This window comes from Acomys russatus, chromosome 2 (assembly GCF_903995435.1).
Source record: "Acomys russatus chromosome 2, mAcoRus1.1, whole genome shotgun sequence".
NCBI lineage: Eukaryota > Metazoa > Chordata > Mammalia > Rodentia > Muridae > Acomys > Acomys russatus.
In genome coordinates, this window is record NC_067138.1 from 38,239,949 (window position 1) to 38,245,802 (window position 5,854).

General features: G+C 44.4%; 1 non-coding gene across 1 annotated transcript; it reads right to left on the reverse strand.

The window, feature by feature from the left end:
* Positions 1-3,836: 3,836 nt before the first annotated feature.
* On the reverse strand, positions 3,837-3,968 carry LOC127207698 (small nucleolar RNA SNORA17). Its single transcript, XR_007832953.1, has one exon. It is a non-coding gene; the product is annotated as a small nucleolar RNA SNORA17 (small nucleolar RNA).
* Between the last annotated feature and the right edge of the window lie 1,886 nt (positions 3,969-5,854).

Consider the following 5,854-nt stretch of genomic DNA (forward strand, 5'->3'; position numbering starts at 1 on the left):
GAGTAATTTATTTTCGTTGTTATATGGGACCAGCTGCATTTGTAATAGTTTCCCCTTGAGAAGTTTCTGCTTCCCACCGTCATTTTACTGCTTTTCGTGCCTCTTATCACCACTAGTTCTGTTAGTTATCACAGAGCTCTTGACTATTACGACTACTCATAAGTGATGTTCACAAAATGGAGTGGGGGGCATTTGCTCCATACCTGACACAAAAAAACTAAAAAGGATAATGGGATACAGATCACTGGGATATAGTCTACTGTGGATGGGAATATGGTATTACAACAGCTCATGGCTATGACAGATGTGATTTTCATCTGGATAGATCAGGAAGTGGAGACGGGGATGCTGGCACTCATGTGGCTTTCTACTTTTCACCACTTCATTCAGTATGGACCCTCATCCTAATGGATGGAGCTCCTACATTTATCATGTGTCTTCCCTCCCCACTTAAACCCACAAAGTATCCCTGTAGATATGACCAGAGGTGTGTCTCCCAGGTGATTCTAAATCTGGGAAAGTTGACAAAGTACAGAGAAAGCAACGGTCGACAGATGATACCGATGGTGAGGAAGGAGCATCACAATGTGTCAGATCACTCTTGCTGGTATCACAGGCATATCATAAACTCAGTGGCTAATTCACAATAGGCAAAAATGTCTCATGGTTTTGGAGGCTGAGAAGACCAAATCAAGACTAAAAGTCTTCAGTATTTGATGAGGGAAAAAATTTGGGTTCATTTTGTGATTTTCTTGCAAAGGCCTCATTAAAGAGAATTCTGGTCTCTTTAACCCTTTGTAAGGATAGTAATCTCATACACTGAGAGCACCCCAACCTATGTATGCTGACCACCTTCCAACATCTCTGCAAATACTATCTCATTGAGGATTAGGTTTCAGCCTGAAACTTGAGTGAATAGTTTTTGTATGTAACATACAGTGAGGCTGCTTTCAGCTTAGTGACCAGAAACTCTCTAAAAACAAACATTCTCCAAGCACAAAACAGGATCCTTCTGCAATAACTGCAACATTGCTGGGTGGATTCAGCCAGGAGGAGCGAGACCACCTTTCTGCTAAGGTCTCCTTACAATATTGAATGGGGAACAAGCCGGATAGTGATGACCTGTCATATCAAGGTTAGGTGACTCAGCAGGACTGAAGCCTTAATAGGTTGAGAGCCTGGTCATTAATGTCACCAAGCCGCTCTGGTTTGTTAAGCATATCTGTGCCTATGCTTTGAACCAAATTCTCAACCAGCAAGTTTCTTTAGGACTATTCTGTTGTCAAGCAAGGGTTAATGTTGGTTTGCCCACTGTCATTGCTAATTTACTGTTGGGTGCTGGCTGAGGCTTGGGGTAGAGTATGTTTTAGGGAATAAGGAGGGAAAAGCATTCTTATGCCTTTGTGCTTCTAGTGCTGGAGGGAAAAAAGCAGATCAGACTAGCAAGCAGGAGAAGAGGTGAACCTGGGGACAAAGAACAGATGGAGTGTGATGAGGGCACAGACAGGCAGACTTGCTAGAAATGCAAAATGAATGGAGAAATACTGAATCAAGATATTAAGGAGATGGTAGAAGAGGTGGAGAGAGAGGAGAGGGGGGGAAGAGGAGAGAGAGAGAGAGAGAGAGAGAGAGAGAGAGAGAGAGAGACAGAGAGAGAGAGAGACAGAGAGACAGAGAGAGAAGAAATTAAAGTCAGAGAGAGATCATGGAAAACCAAGAGAATACAAAGGAAAGGAGCCATGAACAATTTGGGGTTTCTTTTGGGGGGGTTGTTTGTTTGTTTATGTAGCCTGTTGGTTCCCCTGAGGATCGGTTTTCTTGAGCAATGAGAAAAGCAAGAAGAGAATGTTGGTCAATACCCTGACTTGGTCTTCAAAACACATCCTTGCAGTTACCGCAGAAATACGTGCTCTCTCACAGGCCTGCCTGAGTCTCTGTGGAACTGTGTCATTCCTTATGCTTTGTCAAGACACCAAAAGCTTCCTTCCAGTAAGACAAAAGCTTTGTGGTACAACCTTGATTTTTTTATGCGTAGATATGTCTTTCTTTCTTTCTTTCCTTTTCTTTCTTTCTAACTTTTTATTGGTTCTTTGTGCATTTCACATCATGCACCCCAATCCTACCCATCCTCACGTCCCTTTGTCCCTGCACTTCACACTTGCAACCTCCCCCACAGCAGAGGAAAAAAATATTGTGAAAGCTGTAGTGTGACACAGTGTGTCCCACAGTATACCCTTTTGCCCATATTTCTTTGCTTGCAAATGTTCATTGCAGTGAGTCTTTGGTCCAGCACAAGGCCAGTGGCCTCTGCCACACTATCAGTACTAGAAACTCAGTGGGACTCCTCTAGAATATCTTATTGTTGTGCTTTGTCATGGAGCTCCTATAGTTTTGAATCTGTAGGACCAGCCCCTTCACACCCTCCAGCAGTTAATTGATAGGGTAGATATTGGAATGTGCTAATTCAAAGCCCTGGATCTGGCATGAGAGGTAGCTGAGCTGGTCAGCCTGCTAGCTTTTCTGCACCCATACCATCGGGGCAAGCTTTCCTGTCCTGCCCTGACTGGTCCATCTACTGCTGCCCCAACAAGAGGCAGATCTAGCTCTCCCAGTTTTACACTCTCAGGGTGGTTCATATGTGCCCATACCATCATGGTCCACTCTACTGTGCTGCCCAGGTGGAGCAGACAAAAGACAGGGCAAGTTCTCCCACTCTCATGACCCAGGTGGACAACTCTTCCAGCTGCTATAGGTGGTAAGGGACAAGAGAGGGGAGGAGGGCATCTTTCCCTGGACTGTACCACCACACAGCAGATGAGAGTCAGGGTTGGCTTTCCTGCACTCACACCCTTGGACCACAATCCTCACACCCAGGGCCAGCTCTCTTGCCTGACATAGGTGGCAACACGGAGAGAAGGTGTCATCTCTCCTTTGCCTACAGAAAAGTGGTTGTGCCAGCTCTCCATGCTCATGTACTCAGGCCCGGCTCACCTGTATCCCCTCGACCAGAGTCAGCTCTACTATGCTGGCCAAGTGAGGTGCCAAGCTACTCTCTCCCAGAGCTGCAGCTCAGGATGGACAGGGCCAACTCTCCTGCCTGCCACAGGTGGTGAAGGGTGAGGACAGAAGAGCATATCTCTCCCTCATCCATGCCAGCTATCCCATGCTCATATCCTTAGGGCCGGCTCATTTGCAACTCCAGCAACCAGGGACAGCTCTACTGTGCTTCCTGGGTGATGTGTGGGCCGCTCTCCCAAGTGCTGCAGCTAGCTAGCCAGTGTTCTCCAGCTCTTATGCCCCCAGGGACAGCTCCCCCACAAAATCCAGGCAAGGCATGGCAGCAGTTCTCCACAGTCTTCTGACAGCAACATTTCCCAAGGCCTGGCCTTTGGTAGTAATGGACCCCTCCTGCCACAGCACCACAGACCCAGACATGGCCCCGAGTAATGGCACCGGCCAGGAACCAACACAGTTCTCGGTGGCTACTCACATCAGGCTGTTCCTCACTCCCTTTGTTTCTCCAGTTCTGCATCCTTTTGTTGAGGCTTTGTCTGCCTCTCTTTCTCTTCCATTTCTCTACCACTTACTTGCTCCTCTAAGTGGTGCCCAGGGTCTCTAAGATTCTGAGGTCTTCTCAGAAGTGGTCTCAGAAACTCTACGCCCCTCCTGTGCATTATGGCCTGAGGCAGAGTTCATCTTCAACTCTGGCTTGCTCCCAACCCTGGGAGCCCCATCCAGGCCTGCGTGGTGCTGGACTCGTGGTCCTCTCAGGGCGGCTCCCTGCCCTGGACCCTGGTCCCTGATTGGCGGTAGTCTCAGACTTGCTCTTTTTAGGGAGTGTTAGGATACTAATCACTCAAATGTTCACAGGTTAGAACACTGAGCATAGACTTAGCCTCTCTCCTCTCTGCCACCTACTGACACACATGTGACACAGAAGCCACACCTGCAATGCCTCTAAGGGCAGTGAATAGAAATGTCTTCATCTCCAATTATTCTCTAGGCCAAAGAGGATACATACATCTCAATGCTAGTGGCTGGGCTGCACTCATTTCTATCACTAGAAAGCAAAAATTTTTAATGTATTTATTGTTATGCTTACCATAATTAGACTTACTGGCTTTAAAAAAAAAAAAAAAAGAAAAGAAAAGAAAACCAGGGAAGTGTGCTTTTATATCATTTGTAGCTTTCACTAGCTTTTCGTTAAGCAAACAAAACCAAGACAAGTCTCTTTTCTAAACATCAGCTGTAGCCTAAGAGGGAACACTAGGAGAGACAACAGGGGAGCAGCTGTGGCCATCAATAGAATTGCAGTTTCGGATGGAAACGTCCTAACTCAAGAAGTCATAGTTTTAAAACTCAGATTTCTGTTGTCTCTCTTGTCTTTATGATTCATTAGTGACATCTTGCTAAACGTCTTATCTAGCCCCTTTGTTCTTTAGTCTTTGTATTTCACATCAGATTCTCTGACACATGGACCTGTGCTCAAACCCATCAATGTCCTTGTTCTGCTGTATTTATAGGCACAGAGGTGTTGTCATCTGTTACTATGCAAGTGATCGCTCTCGATTGTTCCTCACACCCCTCCCATCACTTCTGTGTAGCTCAATGTGTAATGCTTTTATTGTTTCTAGTCCTAAGGAAGCTGTCTTACCAGCTCCTCAGTAAAATATATCAGCAAATATTAGGAGCTTTATGGTGCATATGGAGTGATTATTTTAAGAGTTAGGTCTTTTCATGACTATTGACAACTTTCACTAAGGTGAAATAGATAAAGACTTGTCCAAGTTTTCTGAGTTAAGGCATAACACAAATAAAACTGACCAATCCTACGAGGGAAAGAACTTTTGTGTGTGTGTGTTGGTCACAAAGTATCTTGGCTGTCAGTTTTGGACTAAATGTGAACCTTGAGGAAGGGGTTTAAATTCATTTACTCCTGGCAAAATATGACTTCCTGCTTCTAAGAATAAAGGCTTGAAAAGTCTTATTAAAGGAAGGCTCCAGAAAGGCTTCTTAACTTCAAACAGGTCTTACAAAACAACGCTCTGATGAGTTAAGTGCACACGAATTAGAAGCATATGTATTAAATTTCCCTTAAAATACACATGGGTTTAAAAATTAAGGGTGGGAGGGAGTCTTGGCAAAAAACTATTTTAGGTTTGCCTAAATCCAAACCATTTGAAAAGTAATGCTAAGAAATGAGACAAAAGACTGATTAAAATTCTTAAACAGTTTGGAGAATCAAGGATGTTTTATTATGTTTTTTTTTTTTTTTTTTAATGATTTAAGCTTGCTTCAATACAAAATGCTAAATTTATTTAAAAGGGAATTTTTTTTCTAAAAATAAGGGAAATCTGCCTGGGAGCAAGATATGTTTTCTGAAAACTCCAGATCCTTGAGAAAAATTTGGAAGACCTTGACAGTCTTAAAAAAGGCCAGACAGATTGGAGAAGAAGTGAAGTGCAAGGCATGGGAGCTTTGGCGGTGACCCTTACCATGCTCCGTTGTCTGGGTCCAACCCAGAGAAATAACAACAAAACCCCACAACTTCTCTCTTTGTCTTAGTCTCACCCATTGATGTCATTTGTGTACACAGAGAGACAGAGACAGAGAGAGAGAGACAGACAGACACAGTGAGAGAGGCAGACAGACATGCAGAGAGAGACAGAGACACAGAGACATAGAGACAGACAGACATACAGAGAGAGAGAGAGAGAGAGACAGACAGACAGACACAGAGAGAGAGACAGACCAAGAGAAACAAAGAGAAACAGAGAGACAGAGAAAACTGAGGACTCACTGGATAGTGTGTCCCGCATGCATATATAGAGAAAAAAAAGTTTACCATTAATTG